The sequence below is a fragment of the Alligator sinensis genome, unplaced genomic scaffold (genome assembly GCF_000455745.1).
Source record: "Alligator sinensis unplaced genomic scaffold, ASM45574v1 scaffold76_1, whole genome shotgun sequence".
Classification (NCBI taxonomy): Eukaryota; Metazoa; Chordata; order Crocodylia; family Alligatoridae; genus Alligator; species Alligator sinensis.
The window spans coordinates 959,425-981,371 of NW_005841865.1; positions in this window are offsets into that span (position 1 = coordinate 959,425).

The following is a 21,947-nucleotide window of genomic DNA, read 5'->3' on the forward strand; positions in this document are numbered from 1 at the left end:
TCTACATTATAACTTTGAGCAAGTCACTTAGATCCAGATCCTCAAAGTTCAGGTGAAGATTTAGGCAGAATCAATGGGAATTAGGCATTTAGGGTGCAGACAGAAGTGCAGCTCCCTGCAGTAACAGAAAGCACTTTGCAGGAAGCATTCTGAGTTACAACAATCCTCTGGACCAAACAGAAGTTCACTGTTAGATTCCCCTCCCACCTTGAACCAACTGCTGGCAACAGCTTCTCCTCCCCTGCCAGCTCCCTGCCAGCCATGGCTATTTTTAGAAAAGAAGGAAGGAAGGGATCAGAGGGAGCTCTTTCTAGGGTTTCCCCAGGCAGTGTTGGAGGGCCTCCAGTACACCCGCCCCACCCTCCAGCGGGGACTGAAAAAACCCAGACCAAATTCCTCCCACTCCCTTTCCCCCCTCCCATTCTGAAAATAGCGACTGGCTGGGAGGCAGCACAGATACAAGTTACAGAAGATGTTCTGTTTTGAAATGTCTTCATCTGAACCCTCAAGCAATGAGGGTTCAGTTTTTCACCCAATCAGACATTTTTGAAGCAGCCTGCAGCTGTGCACTTGTGTTTGGTCACAGTTATAAACCACTTCCAGTGGCCAGATTGGGCAAAAATTGTAATTTCTGTCTGTGCCCTTAAATACCTTTTGAGGGTCTAGGCCTTCCTTTTTTCTGTGCCCTTGTTCCTCTTCTGGAAATAAGGCTAGTATCACTTCTCTTCATGCCAAGAGTAGAGGGCACAGTGGAAGAGTAATTAAATGATTGCACTATAGCTACAGATGTGCAGCTTCAAACCTCACTCAGGACTCATGCCAAAGGCTGTCCCTCTGGTTGACCAAGCTGTTAATGGCTCCCTGATCATTTGGGCTGGGACATCAAAGGAAACATGTCCATATTGGGTACCAAAACTGAACCTGCCTGAGCCATGCTATCTTGACGTGACATTACAGTGGACCTTTGACCTCTTAAAGGTATTGGGAGGACAAATACATTAAAGGTTGGGAGAAGCTCAGATACCAGTGTTGGGGCCAAGTCAATGTCTACAATAATGACAGAAGGGCTTAGTGTGACACAAACAACCCACAAAGAATAGGAAAGTTTGCAACCTACAGCGATCCAGCTTGCAGGTCTGAACGTTTCAATGTGTTTCTTTCTGCAGGAACAGTTTAATAATACTATGTGGCAAAAGGAAATGCCAGATAGCCAGACTGAGACCCTCACCACCTCATTCCACACAGGACGCTGAACAGTTGTCAAAGGTAATAACTTCAGGCTATAAATCCCAAAGGAACTTAAGAGATTTAAGTACCCAAATCCTATTAAAATGCAAAAGGAGTTTGACACCCTAAAAAATCTCAGTCTGTGGTTCTTGCCAATATATTATTTTTAAATAAATGTTGCCAAAAGAGGCAGGGAACTGACCAGCTCCCATTCAAATCACATATCACATGCTTCCCTCCTCTCTACCCCCCTCTTCTCTCCTCTCTGGCTCTTGAGCGCTGATGCAAGAATTTCAAGCAACATCAACCCTGATGTAACTCCACTTGATTTACTGGCAGCTGGAGGCTATCCTCTGCTTGCTGTAGTGCTGAATGGTGGAAAGCACAAAGCCCTTTTTCTTGCCCTGACAAATCTCAAGTTAAAGCTAAAGGTTGTTCAGAACTTGACATCGCAGAGCAAATTGGGAGGACAGAAGCAGGGGAAAATGGAAGATCCACCAGCAGGATTGAAATGGAAGCGACACCCAACATATTCACTATAGAACATGTTGTATCAAAGGACAGTAAAGCCTGTGCTAAGGGGTGGAGAAATAGGTCTTCTGACATCAAGGAATCCACAAGGATCTCTCTAAACCAGTGAGATGGAATAAGCAAATCTCTTATACATGCACAATGTGCTGCACACTAGGGAAGTGAACTTGGGTATGTTCCTAGATTAAGCTGTACTAGGGTGTAATGGTGGATGGAGCCTGTCTCCAAGAGGGGTTTAACCAGGATAATTACAGCAATACAGTTACATCAGTGTGGATTTCCTTAGCATAGGGAGGTGGTAGAATTATGCAATTTTTTTTTGGTTGATTGGCCATTCTGAAAAATCAGGAAAAAATATTCACTTTGTGTCAAAGCAAAGTGCATTGTTTTGAATTTTTTGACAAATTAAAGATAAAGAAAAATTAGCTGGGGTCAAACAAAATAACTTTTGGGTAATATGAACATTTTAAGTTAAATGGAGGGGCATTGAAACAAAAAAAGTTGTTTGGGATCCAAATATGGAAAAGTGATGTTTTGAAAAAGTTGAAATAAAACCTTGAAGTTTCTGAAACACTTTGGGCATATCTACAGAAGGCTCTTAATGCTTATTGGACTAATTCTACTGCCCATTAGTGCAGCTGGCAGATACCATGCCAATATGCTAATGGGCAGTAGATTAGTCCAATAGGCATTAAGCGTCACTTAAAAAGCATTCATCTGCAGTAATGCGCAGTAGCGCCGATTACAGCGCATTTAGTACCTGTTATTACAAGTACTAAATGCACCATAAATACGGTGCATTAATAAACATGAAGACATGCCCTCTGTGTGGGTTTTTTTCCACCAATTCACCAATTTTCTAAAAGTGTTATGATTATCAAATCAACACTTTTCCCCCCACAAAAGAATGGGCTGAGACCATCTTCCCAGCTCTATGTAATGGTTTCTTAAAGGAGGAGCCTTTTAACAAGGATGACTACGTCTCTTATTTGAAAACCTGAAGAAGAGCCCAGAAACTGCCATGATCCTAGATCCCATATCCAATATTACTTATATTAGTAACTTTACCTGAGTTATTCCACTAGAGAATGCTCACGTGAGCAAACTTATTCACATATATGTTTGCAGGATCATAATCTAAATCATATTGATTTCCTACCAAATACTATTTCATTTCATATAAAGCCTTCAACGTGCAACTCAGGAAATACTTTTACTTATCTTAAACATCTGCAATACAGATAATTAATAAGAAGGGCTTTTAGGCTGAGATTTTTAAAACTTCCTGAGGGATCAAAGTACTTGGTCCCCACTGAAAGTGATATATAAAATGGGATTTGTTGCTACAATACTGTTCTGCTTCTCAGTCACTCTAGACAGAGGGAGAGAGATTAAAAAAGTAAAGAGAAAGGAAGAGAGCCACAGCTAGTGTAAGTTATCATATTTCCACTCATATCCACAGCTAGTGTAAATGTTCATAACTTCACTGAATTCAATGGAACTATGATGATTTACACTAGCTGAGAATCTGCCCCTATTATTATATGTGTAAATCTACACACTGATGTTTCCATGAGAGCCTTAAAGCAATGCACAGCTGAAAAGGCAGGTCTTATCACATGCAATTTGGCATTGCAAGATGATTTGGAGCATCTTCATTGGGCTGATTTCACCCATTGTCACTTGGGAGGCTTTCCTTTGACATCAGTAGGCTTTGGGTCAAACCTTTAATCAGCTGTAAAGATTCATTATAAAGTGGGACTGAGACTAGAGGAGGAATTGACAAGTTATTTATTTGTATCCTGGCCCTAACCACAGCTCTTTCTCTGAGTTTGTTGTCACATACCTGTTTGTCTTAGTTTCCTTACTTGTTAAAAGGAGATAAATATTTCCTATTATAAAATGTTGAGTATAACAATTGCAAAGTACTTCAGCTTGATTCTATGTAAATCTTTTTTCCTTGACTTCCTACGGTGGTTAGTAATAGTGATCTTTTCCATCTCAAATGCACTAGGGGTTCCACTCATGAAGCTGCAACTGATTCAAATAATTGTGTTTTGTAAGAAATTCAATTGTATTTTCTGCAATAAGCATTCATGGTGTAAAAGGATGATACACTAAGGATAAGATCAAGCAGATAGATAGATAGATAGATAGATAGAGGGAGTGAGCTTAACAGTCAGAGGTTGAATATGAGATCTAGAGGTGGCTAAACTGCAAGTAAGGAGTCTAACATGGATTCCTGAGGTGAAGTGAGTGGGTCATAGCAGCTGAGAGCATGAGCTGGCACTAAGTACAATACAGCTGACTTACACATTTTGATTGGGAGAAGCATTATGCAGCAGATCTCTCCAGTTCTGGCATAAGATAATGTTTGTTCTGCCTTCAGATTGATTTTCTATTGCCCTGCCCTTTGCACAGTTATTTACGCTTATGCCAAGTGGATGTAAAATACTACAGCTCGGTGACTTGGTGGTGTCTTACACCTGCCATATACAGACTTAGCACAGCCATAAACAAGTATATGAGATCCAGAGCAGAGGCAAAGCAGCCCCTGTGTAGTTATGGTGGGTGAAATATTAAAAATGAGAGTGAAAACACTTAAGTGGGTGTGAAATACAAAGCTCAGTAAAAGCAAGATGGGGAAAGGGCCATTAGCTTAGCTCTACTAGGGCCATTTCAGAGCAACGTCTCTGATTGCCATGGAGTAACATCAGTGTAACGTAGATTAGAATCTGAACCAAAATGCCTGATTGTCTTATCACTTAATATGAGTTATAAACCTGTTAATCTACTCTCACCTGTGAAACTACACCCTTCTATAACAACTGTAAATAGAACAGAGGGTCATAGTATTTGTTACATAATGGACCAGCCTAAAATATAAGCACATGCTAACTTTGAAGGTGTTTGGATTGGAACTTTCTGGGTAGACCTCCTGTACTGTTCCTGTCAACTCTGGGGTGCCTTATAGTGAAACAGGGTGAAAAGCTGCAATGTGAACTCAGTGATGCATAATCTCCACTGAGTTCACATTGCATAATCTCCATTCTAAAATAGGAGAATCAGTCCTCATGTGTATTCCAGGTATACACTTAACAATGTAAATGCTCTAGCCAACACTGACACAATATAGCCCCAATCTGAGATGTACAGTGTATTCTCACATATGTCTAGCCCCTTCAGTAATTCCCATTATTAGCAGTGATACCTGTTGTTGCAGACATAACAGTTTCTAAACCACAGGCTCTCTCCTGCCACCAATGCACTTAAGTCAACAAGCTGCTGCAAAGCAAACCTCAGCCAGATGGCTTGGCCAGTGAGAAATTTTACAGATGATTTTCTTCTCCTCCTAAAGGAGCCAGAACTGCTGTAGCTGAGATCTAGAGATGCATCCCAGAACAGCAGGATGCGACCTTTAGGATTTTAACAAAATAGCAACCCAAATCCCCCAAAACTCCAGATCAGAATAATGCATAAGTCTGCACAGGAATCATCTGTGATAACAGAAGGCATGCTGCTATATATGCTCATGAACCATGAAGTCCTTCTACCCAGAGGATCATGGCTGCTTACCAAAACTGTCATTGAGGCTAAGTACAGACAGTCAAAAAACCCAAGGCTGAATCAATTCAGTCTTCATAAATGAGTCTAAGATCAGTAGATTAAATCAACAAGCAAGTGAACAGACATTCACTTTTGATTCGGAAAATGCAGTCACATGACTGCAGTGACCCAGGCCAGAAGCCAGGGTGCGCTAGAGAACACCTCCCTGCTCAGCTGGAGCAGACAGAGACAGCTTCTCCCTGAACACCAATTCACCCGCTTCTTACTTATGTGGTTCAAACTGGCAGTGATAGCAAATGAAACAATCTTCTTTGGCATTTAATGACGAGGACACTCGGTTGGGTGTTCTAGAATTTGTAAGGTCCAATGGGGTGAGAAAGAAAGAAAGAATATCCATCAACAATCTAATCCCATTGCTTCATTAACAAGACTAAGGCTTGGAATATAAGACTATAACTCCTATTAATTTCAGATCCTTGTCCACCTTTTAGGCATTTAGGGTACCTATACATATACTCAGAGGTGGGGGGGTGGCATTTTAATTAGAGTGGTTCCTGGAGAGCCACTCTAATTAAAATGCCACAGTGTCGCGTGTATTAAGCTCCTCTGCGAAAGCTCATTTGACAAGCTTTAGTTAAAGCGCCCCAGCAGCCATGTTTAAACCCTCAGGAGCTTATACACATAATGCTGCAGTAATGCTAGAGTGTTCTAATTAGAACATGGAACAGACTTGATTAATTGAGTCTGCTCTGATGTGTTCTAATTAGAAGATGTCAGAGCACATGTATAGGCATCCTTAAGTGCAATCTTATTCCACCCTACTTGAGGCTGAAAATCCACTAATTTATCTACTTTTGTACCATATTTAAAGCTAAATCACAAAAAAGCAGTGAGAAAAAAGTTGACCCACTCACTTTTTATTTTAGCAACTGTATTCACAATTTTTCACGGGGTTGAGCAAAACAGAGAAAATCTTTGATCTACCGACTCTCTCTCTTGCCTCTTGACAGTAAAATACATCCTCTCAGCTGGTGTGTAAATGGGAGCTGAGCATGTTTTTAAAAATCTTACCCTATATATTACATGCGTATCTATTTATCTGAGTATCTAGGTACTTACCCAGGCCTGAATGAAGGAAAGCACTTAAGTCTCATCGACTTTGATGTGCTTCAGTGCTTTCCTAAATAAGGAAGATTTCCTGAACTTGTGATGGTCTCTATCACCTTAATATCTAAGAGCCTGTATGCTTGATCTGACAGTCTGTAAGAATCATCTTCAACATTAGAAAAACAGCCAATATCAATGCACACTGAAAGATATTTCCCATAGTAGAACTATTTAGAGTGACCTTTGCAGTTGTTTAATAGAACCATTTCTTTCTTCTTAAGTGAAATTTTGCTATAAGCAGAATTTCAATTTGCACATGCAAGTGCTTTGGAACAACTTTTGTGCTTCAGCAAAACTGGAGTTCTAACTCCAGATACATTTGCTGGAAAAGCCCAGTTCACTGCTGCACCTTGTCAAAAGTATTGTGCATGGGTGAGTTTTTCCTGTGGCGGGTTGCTGTGAGCCACCCATGGTAATCAAAGGTCTCTAGCACAGGCAATACCCTGACACAAGAACCAAACCTATAAAAGGAAAAATGCTTTTACACACAGAGATAGTTCCACAATGCTGGAAGAAATACTGACACAGTTTATCATGGCTACACAGGCCATTCCTCTGTCTCTGCATTTAGAGTCCTTGGGGAGCTCTGATGCATTTAATAAAACTTTGAAAATATCCTTAAGGAATCACTTTTCATGTAGTCCATTAATTTGCCCTAATGTTCTCCGATTCATGTATTTTATAGTTTATTTTTGATTGCCTTTGTTTCTAATTGTGGTATTTTTTTACAATGATTCTAGCTGCTGCTTCTGCAGCTGAAGGATTTGAGGGGCTACGTAGAAATTGGCCTTTGGCTAAGTGAACATATACAGGATCCTTACTTGATGTCTGCAAGGAAATTAGGTGGTTTTCTTTCCTCCCCTCCCCTGGTGCCTACCCCATAAAGACTAAATATATGTAAAGGACTTAGGCCAGGCATTCTGCAGAAAGCCTGAAGCATCATTTGCAATCGTCCACTTCCACCAGATGGTGCTGGTGTCACTAGTGCTCAGGAGTTTGTAAAGTGGCAATTAAAAACATAGAGCCTGAGAGGAGCTAGGCATCCCAAGCCTCTTCTAGGATCTGTGCCCAAGAAGTGACCTGATGGTACAGGAGCACCTGAAAACTCACCTAAGGCTCATACAGCACCACTCTTTACAGCATAGTTCCTCAACCACAATTATTTTTGGCACTTTCCTTCTCATCAGAATACAAAGAGATTATCAGAAAGTGCCTCAGCTTATCAGAAAGTCCTAGCAGGGCACCCAGGAGGGACAGCCTGCCAGCCCAGGACTACTCCAGTCCAGCTCAACGTGCTGCAAAAGGGTTGGCTGTGGCATAAGGGTGCTCCAGTGCAGGGCTAGATGGCAGGCAGCACCCTCATGCCTCAGCCAACCCCATCAGCATCTACACATGCATTGCACACTTAAGAATGGTGCCCCAGGATAGTACTTGCATTTACAAGTACTAATGTGTGGTAGAGTTAATTAGTTTACTCTGTCTTAATTGCACTGCACACATAGATGCTGAGATGTTTACTGTGGAGCTAGTTAGGCAACTCTACAATAACTGTCTCATGTAGACATGCCTTCTGTATAGTAATTTCCACCCAGCCTACAACTATAAGAACTTGCTACAAACATGCTAATTTAGCTGTTGCGATAGATAGCTGCACATCTGTGCTTCATCCGTGATGTCTGTTGCTTCGACAACAGAATTCTCTGTTTGCATGTGCATGCCTATATTCATTGCATACAGAAAGGGAAAAAGAAATCACTAAACTAGCGAGTGAATCCCCTGCCAAGAGGGGATTGGTCTCTTCAGCACATTTACTAATGGGTCATTCTGGTAAAGGTTCCACGTGCCATGGCTTCTGTGTCAGCTTCTTGGGATTGCAGTTCTCTGAAAGGCAACCAGGTTAACTCTTAAGCACCTTTATAACCTGTTAATTCTGACCAGAGCTATCACCCCTGGGAGTCACAACAGTCTCCCAGAGCTCAAACATGCCTCACAGGGAGCAGCAGATCTTAAGCAAGACAAGAGAAGCTCGTTATCAGTGAAGGGGTGGGGGAGGAAGGGAGAGAGAGAGAGAGCATTTCCATATGAAATCTTCTTAAAATATCTTTCTCCCATTTCAAGTCCAGCTATCTTGGCTGAACCTGAGTCACCTAGTTAATAAAAATTCCATGTTCAGTCTGTAGAAATGCTTCCAGCACAATTAGATCAATTTCCTCTAAGTAGCAATAAATGTGTTTTCCTTTAAAAGGCCAACACAAGCACATTATCACAGCTCATAATCCCCATTCTCTCTATTAGCTCAAAGTACATCCTAAAGGCCAAGGGTCACAGCTAAAGACTAATCAGTCTCATTAGCCTGTCTAATTTATCTTAACTAGGGAGACATAAACACACTAAAACTGTTAGCCAGACTTTTTGATCAGGATATGGGAGCCATTCATCAGGGACTCGCAGTGTCCAGAGGCGGGAAGGAGAAAAATGACTTAGGGATAAAGCTATTCTCATAGGATTCTCCAGGCTGAGATGCACCCACATGAAAAGGAAGGGGCAGAAACTGCCAATGAAAGTCGTGCAGTCATATGGAAGAAGACATCAACAGATGAGTAGGAAGCTGAGGAGAGGGAAAGCATCTCTGTCTTGTTCCCACACACACTCCTAGTCAGTAATTGTCCCTAGGCCTCCAGCAGTCTATTTCCAGACTGAGCACCATGGTGCTATACATATTGAGACAACAGATTTAACTCCAACTTGTTAAAGTTTAACCGCTGCACAGGATGCACCCTCCTTGGGCCCTGTAACTCGCCCCAGTGACTTCAAGGATATAAGTACAGTACCCCTCCTTCTTTCAGATGCATCACTCTGTTGTCAGCTCTATATATTCATCCCCAGCTCTTCCTGTGCACCCTCCACTGTGCCTGTGAGAAACACTACATCATGATGCTGTTCTTGTGGCAAATGACTTTGAAGGGAATGCCACCCCTGTCTGCTTTGTTTCAGAGCTCATGAGTCCATGAAGGGAAGTGGGGCTGTTTTAATCAACTGCTGCTCAGACATGTTGGTCAACTCCAACACTTTAAAGTTGCAAATTCATGCTGTCCTGGATGAACAGAATGGCTTGTCTAAACCAAGTAAGATCCTGTGAAAATGATTTTGCAGCCTTTGCCCAGCCAAAATAATCAGGCACTTTCACAATGTATGCATCGCTGAAAAGAAGTATGTGCTCCTAAGTTGCACATGTTCTTTGCAGTGAGCAAAGCCAGCTCCTAAGATTGTGCCATCCTTTGTTTGGAGAGCAGATGCATGGCTTTAGTAGGACCAATCATAGTAAAAATAATTAGGTGATTTCTTTGGCACAAGGGCTAGGTTCAAATCCAGACATCCATTCTGAACTTGAGGACATTCAGATCTAAGACAAAATCTACTGACCAAATCATCTTGGTTGGATACTAAAAAATAAGGTGGCTTTCTGCAAAGAAAGAAGGGAAGGGAATAGAGATAATTTAAAATAGGCTAAATAAGAAACGGCTAGTCAGGTTGTAAATCAAAGGAACCTCTTGTGTGTCTTCTTCCAAAGTTTGAGTTGCATATTCCTGTAATTGGTAAACATTGCTTGAGAAGGTCTGTGATTCCATATACTATGATATGATGCCACAGTTACTACCATCTTATTCATAGATTCATAGATTCATAGATGTTAGGGTCGGAAGGGACCTCAATAGATCATCGAGTCCAACCCCCTGCATAGGCAGGAAAGAGTCACCTCCCTTGGGAGTCCGTTCCAGACCTTGACTCTAACTGTGAAGAAGTTCCTCCTAATGTCCAATCTAAATCCCCTCTCTGCTAGCTTGTGGCCATTATTTCTTGTAACCCCCGGGGGCGCCTTGGTGAATAAATACTCACCAATTCCCTTCTGTGCCCCCGTGATGAACTTATAGGCAGCCACAAGGTTGCCTCTCAACCTTCTCTTGCGGAGGCTGAAAAGGTCCAGTTTCTCTAGTCTCTCGTCATAGGGCTTGGTCTGCAGGCCCTTAACCATACGAGTGGCCCTTCTCTGGACCCTCTCCAGGTTATCTGCATCCCTCTTGAATTGTGGCGCCCAGAATTGCACGCAGTACTCCAACTGCGGTCTGACCAGCGCCCGATAGAGGGGAAGTATCACCTCCTTGGACCTAGTCGTCATGCATCTGCTGATGCACGATAAAGTGCCATTGGCTTTTCTGATAGCTTCGTCACACTGCCAACTCATGTTCATCTTAGAGTCCACTAGGACTCCAAGATCCCTTTCCACTTCCGTGCCACCCAGCAGGTCATTCCCTAGGCTGTAGATGTGCTGGACATTTTTCCTCCCTAGGTGCAGCACTTTGCATTTCTCCTTGTTGAACTGCATTCTGTTGTTTTCTGCCCACTTGTCCAACCTGTCCAGGTCTGCTTGCAGCTGTTCCCTGCCCTCCGGCGTGTCCACATCTCCCCATAGCTTTGTGTCATCTGCAAACTTGGACAGAGTACATTTCACTCCCTCGTCCAAGTCACTGATGAAGACATTAAAGAGTATCGGTCCAAGGACCGAGCCCTGCGGGACCCCACTGTATCCTTATGCAAATAATTCCTCTTTTCTGTCCTTGTTTTACCCCTTCCTGCCTTTGATGTTACCCTTATTAAATCAGTGATGGATAACTGTTGTACAGAGGTGAACAGAGCATCCTCAGATCTAGCTTTCACCAGTCATGTAAGAATCCTTTGGTAATCATATAAGCTGAAAAGTGTTGCCAAGCATGGCAATGACATGAGAAATGCTTCCAGAAGATAGTATAAACCCTTATTTCCTTCCCATCCTATTTCAGTCCTGCTGCAGCTAGACAGCAAAGAACTGCAAATTGTTCATAGCCTGAGGTTTGTTTTATGGAGCAGGATATGGCCAAGGAAAAATGGTCTATTGCAGGAAACAATATATTAACAAGTAAAAAAATTACAATATGATGTCTTTGAGCAGGAGATACCAAATGCCAGGACAGTTTGTGCCATCCTGTGCTCCCTGTCAAAGGATGAGAACTCAGCTTTAATGTGTTTCTACCAGTTTTCAGACAGGAAATATTTGGAGGAGTAAGAGTAACCAACTTTGTGAAGCTTTCCGTTGACAGTGGCCTTTGCCACAGTTGCATATGATAGTAACATTTTTTAGATTGGTTCCAAAGGTTATTTACAGGTTTCACGCAAAATGCTTGCAGACTAAAGGAGTGGAATGAAATACTTGTAGACGGCCAGGACTTCATCATCCCGGTTCAGTTGTCTGTTAGTCCTATGGTTGTTAGGAGTCAGAGAAAACGTATTCTCAGAAAACCAGGTCAAGACAGATCCAGTGTCATAACAGATCTTCACTGATTCTTCATTGATCTTTGGTGCACATTGTAAAATACAGGGTCCCAAAGACCCGGTGAGACCCTCCTGGAGCCAAGAATCACAGTCACAAAGGAATCAAATTCTTCAAACCATAACTGCTGTAGATGCTCAAACTGTTATGAGCAGCAGCTTCTGCTATAAGCATCCTAAGGATGTCAGAGTGGAAACATGAATTAAAGATGTGTTCAAAACTTTATTCCCCAGAGTACACTGACATCAGCAGGTGCATAAGGACAGAAGTTATGGCAAGAAGACAGCACTCAGTAGATCATAAGTGTTGCAAAAGAATAATGAAAACCCCTTTATTTAGCAACTTTATCTTAAAAGTGTTTAAAATTTCAATATAATAATGCATCTCAGAGTTTCCAGATTGCATATACATAACTGCATAGTCAGGAGTGTGTACTTAATTTTGACATGCAATTGCCCTGACCTCAATCCTAATCATTGGAAAGGAAATGTATTTGCAAATACAGTGCATGTGTTTACATGAGAAGTTTACTGTGGAGTTGCCTAACTAGCTCCACAGTAAAGTCTCTATGTCTACATGTGCAGTCTTATTAGGCTACAGTAAAATAATAAAAGACGCCATAGGTTAGTGCTTGTAAATACAAGTACTATCCTGACGCAGAATTATTTACTGCGCTGCAACATGTGTAGATACTGATGGGGCTGGCTAAAGCACAAGGGTGCTTTAGTGCAGGGGGTAGTTAGCCACACATTAGAACACTTGATTCACTCTTGTAGGGGTCAAGATGTTGCCTGCGGTTGCAAACATACAACCTTTGAATATATATCCTAACAGATGAGAAGAAGATCCATGTTTAATAATTCTCAGGGATGAGCATTATTCAGTGATTACAGTTGGGGATCATGAAGCCAGAGTTTTAGACTCCTATACTAGTTCTTAACTCGCGGCCTTGGGGGAAAGCATACATGGACAGAATTTCAGAAATGTTCAGAGCCCAGCAGCTTCCATGGAAAATAATGTTCCTGACTTTGTCTATCTGTAAAGTGGGAGTAATATTTCCATGATCAGAGGGATTTCGGAAGGCTTAACCAGGTAAAGTTTAAAAAATACCTTCTAGTCCAGGCTAGCTGGTCTAGCTGAGGGAGCTAGACAAGTGGAAGGTACCATTACTCCAAACATTCGTCCTTTCTTCCTTCCCCATCCTCCAAAGCCCCTGAATGTATCCTCCTCCTGGCAGCAGTGAGAGTTGGATACAGCCCCTTCTTGAGCACAAAAGATGCTGGTCCTCTATCTGGCCATGGAAAAACAAAGCTCAAAGGATGCACATGCTGCCTGCCTTCAGTGCACATCCAGGAAGTGATCCAGGAAGTAAAGGTGGAGAGTCAGGGGTGGACTTAATTTTCTGCACTGTGCCACCATGGAACTGGGCTGGCAGGCCCAAATATTTTATTTTTGAAAGCACTCATGATGTTGTTCAGTCCATCTGTGTTTTCTGCACTGTAGTGTTTTGACAGTACCGTGACATTTAACATCATTTCTTTACACTCATACATGGCCTTCTGAGCCATTTAAGCTCTTAACAAGGGCATTAAGTAGGGTTTAAGTAGCACATAGTCCCTTGGGTAAATTCTCTACATTGGGCTAAAGTTATCCTTATGGGTCTGGGCTCTTAATGAGATTTCTCTACAGCTCTGAAGAGCTTCAAAACATTCTGGCCTGTGGTCCCAATTCACCAAGGTGCTTAAGCAGGTACCTAACATTAATTACAGACTTGTCTATCTTGATTCACCTGCTTAAAGGTAATAGTGTTAGCTAAATCCCATTAACTTTACCTGCTCGTTTATAAACTGGTTTTCTGAAGAGACAGATTCTGCCCATCTCAACTCACGTTGAGAATGAACGAGTCCCACTAATTTCAATAGGACTATCTGCATACATAGGTGGTATTCAAGAGGAGCAAGCCCAGCAGACTTAGATTCTAAGTACTTACCTGCACTTGCTCCTGGGCAAAAGTCAAATCCCCCTGTGAAATCACAAAAGAAAGGGTGATGAGGTTAGAAGCCAAGGACTGTAGCTTCGAAGATCTGTTTTCCTCTTGTACACAGCCTTTGCTGTTTATCCTTAAGGGCCAGATCTTCAGGTGACTTGTTACCAATATATATCACCCTGGAATCCTGACACACAAATTTCAGCCATGTTAATTTGTTCTCTGTTCAAAATGCAGGGGTGGAAACACTCATAATCAGTGTTTTCAGCCTGGAAAAGAAAAAGAATGCCAGTAGGAAGAGAGAATCATTTGCTGGGATGAAAAATTAATAGCGATAAAAAAATTGCTTGACACTGTCCATTTAAATCTTAAATCTGCATTACCCCAACTGAAGGGGTTTGTTGCTTAGCACTTGTTCCTACTGATTACCATCTTGTTTCACATTTTCATATAACCTTGAAATAAAATAATGTCAATGTATGCACAAGGATTTTTCTTTTTTCTTTTCTTTCTTTCTTTTTTTTTTTTTTGGTGGATAAAGGGATGCTGTAAATGAGCCTTTTCCTCTTTTTTCCCCACATGCTGATCATCTTTACCTGTGACCCATTTCTCAGTCCTGTCTGTAAACAGCCTTCCTGTTCCAGGAATAAGAAGAGGCAACGTGAACATTCAGAGTGTATGTAGCATTCCAAACCATCACGTGTAAAACTACTGGGCTTCGTGGCTTCCAAAATATTATTGCAAAATCAAAAATATAAACCCTATAATTGTGTTTTTATTTGCCATCTGACCTGCTAGTTAGGAACATGCAAAGATGTGACCCCCATCACTGAAGGAAGATGCTTTATATCGCTTACTCGTCATGACAGCTATTGATGACTTCATTCTGCCTCCTCCTCCTGTTCCTAACTGAATCTATCTCCATTGTTCTTAAAACTCTTGGCTTGAGATGCAGCAGTTCAGCATTTGCTTTGCTGAAGAACATGGAAAGCTGGCTGGGTATTTTGCAATGCAGATAAGCATTAACTGCATAATTTTCAATGGAGGTACACAGAACTAAAGATACCCTTATAGCAATCTACATCTTCTTCCTTACACACTGAATTCTACTCTCCAAAATATATTGCACGCAGTGTCCTTCTTTTCCAGATCTTATATCCAGCTGGCTTTTGCTGACTACATAACCTTCACTAACCTGAAATTCCTGAGTAGTCCCAAGAGCTCAATGCATCTTGGAATAAAATTTTTGTAATGTCATTTAAGGGTATCCCTAATCCAGAATTATTGAGGAGGCTGGGGTCCTGGGAATTGAGTTTGACACTTGACAAATACTTGGCTTTGTGTAAATGGACAGGCCACTGAAATAACTGCCTTTGGATGTCACATGAAGAGAAATTAATTCTTTATTAACTTCCGCAATGATAATCTAATAAACTCGTTTGGTCTACTAGTTTCAGCACTTAAAATGCTCACTGGATTGGATGCAAATAGATTTTTTTCTTCCTCTCTGGAACTTTGCCTTTGCAGCATAAAAAGGGACAACTAGCCTGAAAGTCCAGCTTTAGCTTTTTAAGAAATCCTGTACATTTTTAGACTCCTAACTGTTGTTACAAAGTGATATGGAGAGAGAGGGAAGCCCTAACAGCTGGAGCTGGGCAAATCCTGCTTTTTTTTAAAAAAAAAAGAAAAAGTAAGTATGTTTCTGTGAATGCTAATTTAAATCTGAAACAAATGTGATCAAATGCCCTCTGAGTTTGATTTGATTCTACTAAATGAGTTTGTTGAAAGCAACATTCATGGAAACAACTTATTAGTGGCTTGCTTATTATTGTAGTTATAGCACAACCCAGGAGTTCAAATTGAATCAGTGCCCATGGAGCTAGATGCTCTATAAACATATAGGGAGTCACAGTTTGTGCCCCAAAGAACTTATCAATATATATTTGAAGAAAGAAAACACAGGATTCAAAAATGTATCAGAACCAAATTCCTGACACTAAGAATTGTGCTCATCCAATCAGAGAACAAGAACATGACATGTGGCCAACTGGCCAATAAAAGCTGACCGTCACAGCTCAGATTTTGACTTCAACACTAGGGGTGGGTCCCCACATGCAGGGGCATGTGGTTTGTGGTGTCACAAGCCACACACAGGGAATGAGAAAACGGGTACTACACTGCAAATTTGCAGCACAGTAGCAAAATTTGCTACCCAGAAATCCTGGTAGCAAAAAAATACTCCAGGGAAAAAAGAAGCACAGAGCACATGCACAGAGCACAGAGTAGCATGCACCAGAATAAATGAGCAGCTAGCCATTCAGACCAACACTCTGGCTGCTGGTCAGGCTCCGTGCTGCCGGATCTGTGCCCCTGCTGCACCAGGACACTAGGTAATACAGATTTTGGCCCCAACCTTCCCTACCTCTGCCCAGGACAATTTGCTGCACACCGAAGCATACATGCCTGGGCATGCAATGAGGAACAAAGCAGTGGCACAAATTTGTGCCACTGCTTTGTGCCTCTACAAGCGCACGTCCCTGCCTGTAAGGACCTACCCTAGGTGTTTGATATCAAACACTTGAAACAAGCAAAATTACTAACCAAAAATTATTTGCAAAAATTATTCCACAGATACCCTTTGATAAAGCCTCATCTTAAGGGTTGGGCTTCCTAGGCTGCAATAAAAAACAAGTATGTAGAGCAGTAATGTGAGGCTTGCTCTAAGCATAACTATTCTGTTGATAAAGGGCCCCTATACACCTGCAGAGAGCCTACTCCAATGCACTGGAAATCCAGTACGTCAGAGCAGACTTGATTAATTGGGTCTGCTGAAGCACAGAAATAAATGCGCTCCAGCAGACTCTGGAATCACATGTATTAGCATCCCCATGCCGAAAAATGGCAGTGGGGTGCTTTAGTTGGATGAGCTTTAGTTCAAAGTGCCCCACTGCCATTTTTCATCATGGGGGGTGCTAATACATGTGATCTTGGGTGCTTTTAATTAAAAGTACTTGCTAATTAAAGCACCCCCCTCCCATGTCTTCTGGAACATGTGTAAAAATACCCAAAGACTTTCATTTCCAAGGCTATCATTCCATCCCCATTGCCCATCAACAGCTTCACGCAGAGAAGAGATTAGTCACTGTATAAACTAGAACAAAGCAAGAGAACAAGTAGCAATAGAAATGTGTACAATGCCACACTGCCATTGCTTAGCTAGAAAGGAAAGTTTATTGAGAAAATTAAGTCAGTGATATGTAATAAATAGGTACTGGAATGAAACACAATTTTCCCATCTGTAATGTCCCATTTGCATAGGCCCAATATTTATACAGTTTACTAAATAAGCAGCTCTGCAACAGCATGAACAATATTGAAGGTTTAGTTTGTAAATTGCATGTAAATATGTAATTTGCCCAGGAATATTTTTTTACATCTGATTAGTGACAATTATCCCATGATGCTGCCGCTGAAAATATTGTACAGGGTTTGTTGCTTGCTTTAAGTATCAGCATCATTTTTGGCTTCTCTCACCCCAAAGGAATTTGAACCCAGAGCCCCCACTTCCCATGAATATGCCCTAACCACAGGGTGCCGGCTAGGCTATGGGAAAAGCACCCCCTGTTGAAACAGTCCTAATAGGCATCCAGGAGTACAAGAGCCATAGAGCCAGAAGGAATTTGATTCAGTAGGCAAGTGATTATGGCAGTCCCCAAGGAGTTCTGAGTTCTAGTCTTGGCTGCTAGCACTGGGTACTTGTTTTACATAGGACAATATTTTGTTAAAAAACAGAAAACACAGGAACAGGTAAGATCACAGGACTATTCACTATTTAGGCTGCCTAGGTGCTAAATCCCGTCCATTTGGATCACCTTTCTGGAACAAGGCACCTACAGTTTAGGCACTGAAACACTAAAGTGGTGCTTCCTACCACTTAGGGGTTCTGTCTCTAAGGTCCAGACCCTCAGTGGTATTCAGGAGTATAAGTCCCATTGAAAATCAATGGAAATTAGGCATTTAAATACCCCTAAGGATCAGGACCTACGTGCCATTAAAATCAGAGGGACAGTACTGCCTAAACACATTCAAAGATCCAGCTCTAATTGTCTACCTTTCACTGACATTCATCTGAAAAATAAGCCCATTGTCCAGGTGAATTATGCCATATATTTTTATATCTAATCATATTTAACATTATATATGTATTGCTAAAAATAAGTGAAAAACCAGTACACAACCATGAATACCTTAGTTTTTAGCACAACTTCTTGTCCAATTCTGTTCCAAATGTGCAGACAGGTTCTATGGTGGCCCAAGAGTCAACATACCAAATTTTACAGGAAAATTCCTGAGAGGATGGGAGATCTTCCATGGAAATGAGTTTGCAGCCAGAATGATAGCTACTTTGTAACACAGATCATTTAAAAATACCTTACAGTTCGAAGGCCCTACAAGGAGCAGGGTTTTTCTGAGTGCCACCAGGTGCTTTTTGTTGCCACCAAATCATTGGCAGCAGATGGCACTCGACATCCCAGAGGCATAGACCTTTAGGGAGTTTCTTACAACCCATTAGGTGCCCTGTACCTGTTCTCTAATTCTTACCTGATTTTCCTTTTCTGCTCTGGCAGTAGATGTCTGGTAGTTCCCAAGCTGATCATCGTAATCCCTGTGTAGGGCTGACAGCCATGCTTTTCTCTGTCATTATTAGGCCACTACACTACTGTCATGGCATTTAATAAAGACCCTTGCAACTTTTTCCTTTCACTTAGCAACATTTGGGGCTTGACTGTACTTTGAAGTCAATGGCAAAAGCCCCACTGACTTAAGTAGAACAGTAAATACTCCAGCCCTATATATTGCCGGAGGAGAGAATCCCAAGCTGGCTACTACAAACACTGGTTTCCCGTGTTGGGGGCATGGTACGCTGTTTATTGAGTCCTGGGTCGCTCTAGCACTAGCTGCTATCATGTTGCCTGTGAAAAGCAGACATTATTTATAGGCCCTCCTGCACTTCCCCACTGTTACTGTAAATAGAATGAATGAAAAGGTATGTAATGGGACCACCCCTCCCCCTCCCACATTTGGGAATACATTATCATAATTCTCACCAGTAGCATCTGATTAGGAGGAACACCCCGGATGTGAGGTGAGATTCTGCTTCTCTCGCCTGTAGACCTGCTGTTATCACACTCTGTGCTGCAAAGAAATGATTAACATTGAAAGCATGTGGATTTTGGAAACTGGCATTCTAAAGAAGCTGATTTCTAATTAAAAAAAGAAACAGAAATATGATGTTTCCCACACCTTCAAGTTCATTAGACAATTCTTCTGGTCAGATACCTTGTTTCAGGAATCATCTGTTACTTTTCCCAAAGTCAATGCCAGTAACTTCTAACAAGCTGAGAAACGCGTGGGTGTCCTGAAACAGTAAACAGCCAGCATTCTGCAGCACCCGAACTGTAAGGTGTAGCAGTTTGTATTACTGTACAATATTGCAGGAAAGGAACTAGTGGGTCACTCTACCTGCAGATATCAGAGGGAGAAAACAATGTTTGCAGGCCGGCTGGCCACCATAATTCTGTAGAGGATTAGCTTTCAGTCTCTCCACCTGTGAAACTCATGGAGGCCAATAGTAGCTCCATGGGTAAAAGTTGCACCCCAGCACTGAAACAAACAATTCTTCCAAGGGAATATTATAGACAGATGTACACCTGAAACCTGTGCCAATCTCTTTGGCCTTTTCCAGACCCTGTGTCAGAACCCAGTGTCCCAGTTTGTATTGCAGCAAACAGAGAAGTAGCATGCTTCTTAGACCTCCCATGCCTGTATAGGGTGGAATAACAAGGAATGGCTTGAGACAGAAATGCAGGAATTGTTATAAGTCAGACCCCTGGTGTGAGTAAACTGCCACAGTTTAACTTTAAACCATCTTGCTTTTTTTCTTATACACATTGCCTCTGGCCACCGAGCATCAAACCTTAGGCTGACCAATGGTAGGATATTCAGGTAACAAACCAGCAGATCCCAATGCCATGCGACCAGTCTTTTTGGCTGGAAAAATAATGCTTTTCTTTTGCCTACCATGAGGGTAGGATTTTAAACAAATATGAATCAGTTGTCAAAATACACTTTGAGGTCGTTTAACATTGTTACACCCAGTTTACTTAGAAAACTGAGGTACAGGTAACTGATCTAAATCTGCACTGAGAGTCAGTGATAAAGCCAATGCTATAGCTGAAGCATTTGAATTCAAGACATCTTTAACCACTATATAATATCCTCCCATTCCACATGGAAATCTTCCCATTAATTTCAATGGGCTTTGAATGAAGCCCTGTCCAAGTAGCAACAAGCACATACCATAGTCTCAAGATTTCCAATATCACTAGTGATACAGAATATGTGTAGGTTTTAAAAAAAAAAAATTAGCTCATCCATTCATTTAGGCCAAGGCATCACCAGGAACAAGCAGTAAACACCACAGAGCTCCCCAGATTCATATGAAAGAACATTTGGTTGAAGCAAAAAAAAAAAAAAGAGCTGGTACTGAATTTAATTTAGTGCAAAGGACAGGATATGTAGTCCAATCTCCTACTTGCAACATTATCATGAGCCCCAGCTCCCTACCTACTGTTTAGTAATTTAAATTCACCTAGTGAAGTAGCCAGTGATAGACATTTTCCAGGTCAAGCAGCATATATTTTGGACAGTGTCACAAACAAATTGTATTACACTCCCTCTCTCTCTCTCTCTCTCTCTCTCTCTTTACCGGGAGGAAAGTGAATTGTATCTATGTGTAAATCAGGAGAGAAACTCTCTCAATTCAGAAAAAATAGACAGGTTCCTCTCAGCCGAGAGGACAGTTACTGTGGTGATAGTAGTCAACCGTTAATGACTGTTGTATGCAAAAAGGCATCAAGAAAAAATGTAATTAATACAACAACAGGGCATGATGAAACATAACAATGCCATAAGGTTTTCATATTGCATTAGTTCAGGTCCATTGTTATCACCTGTTTAATTTCAACTTTTGCCCACCAATCTCCTTGTGTAGAATTCAAAATCCCTACATTTATATTTGGGTATAATTTGAGTGTAATTTGATACATAATTAGGGGAGAATAGAAGACTGAGTATTTAACTACCCATACATCTCTCTCTAATTTAAATAATTCCTAATATATCTAACAAGTCTGCCTCATATTGCACTGATGTGTATTGAACTGGGGATAATGAAATAAGGAATGTGAGGGGGGAAAATGTTATTTTAGAGTCTGAAGATTACCAATTAATGGTAAGAAAAACCTAGTGGGAATATCTGTGCACTTAATGCCCCCTCTGCTTGGACTCCGAAGTGGTCATAGTTTCTGACATTCAGGCTCTGTGAGTAATCTTTAAAACAACTTGTATTTCTACGAAGGTTTTTCAGTGTGATCAGATGCCCCACCACTTCTACAAAGGGCTTAAGTACATAGAAGATGATTACTCATTGACCATACAATTCTGATGAGTCCATCTATAATGCCATTGCCAGCAAATACATGAGAAATTATTAAATGAGAAATGGGGAGGGCAATGAATTTTTGCTGTACTTTATTCTGTTTCAGCAGCATGACTGGATTATTAGACTACAATTCAGGAAATACTTAGCTATGTGCTCAACTGTAGGCACATTTTGTTATCAGTGAAGTTGCAAATGCCTGGACTTATATTAAATTATTTGTCTGTCTGTTTTATAAGACTAGTCAGACAAGACAAATAAGCACCTATATAATTGGTCAAAAAAAAACAGTCCTCACTGGTGTAAAATTTTGAGGCTTCAGAGTTGCATTTAGTTCAGAACTAGGATAAAAAATCAAAATTTTGAAGCCTTTTTCAAAATAAAATTATCCAAAATGGTTCCGTTTAATAAGGTGAAAAGATGTTGTAATTGTTTAATCATTTTGGCCTTCACTACATGATATAAAAAATAATAGTTGAAATGTTTTGATTTAATACAATGCAATTTAAAATAGTGCACTCTAATATAAAAGTTGAAAAAATAAAATCGAAATGGAAGGTCCATCCATTTCACTAGAAATGTCAGTAAAATCAATGCATTCC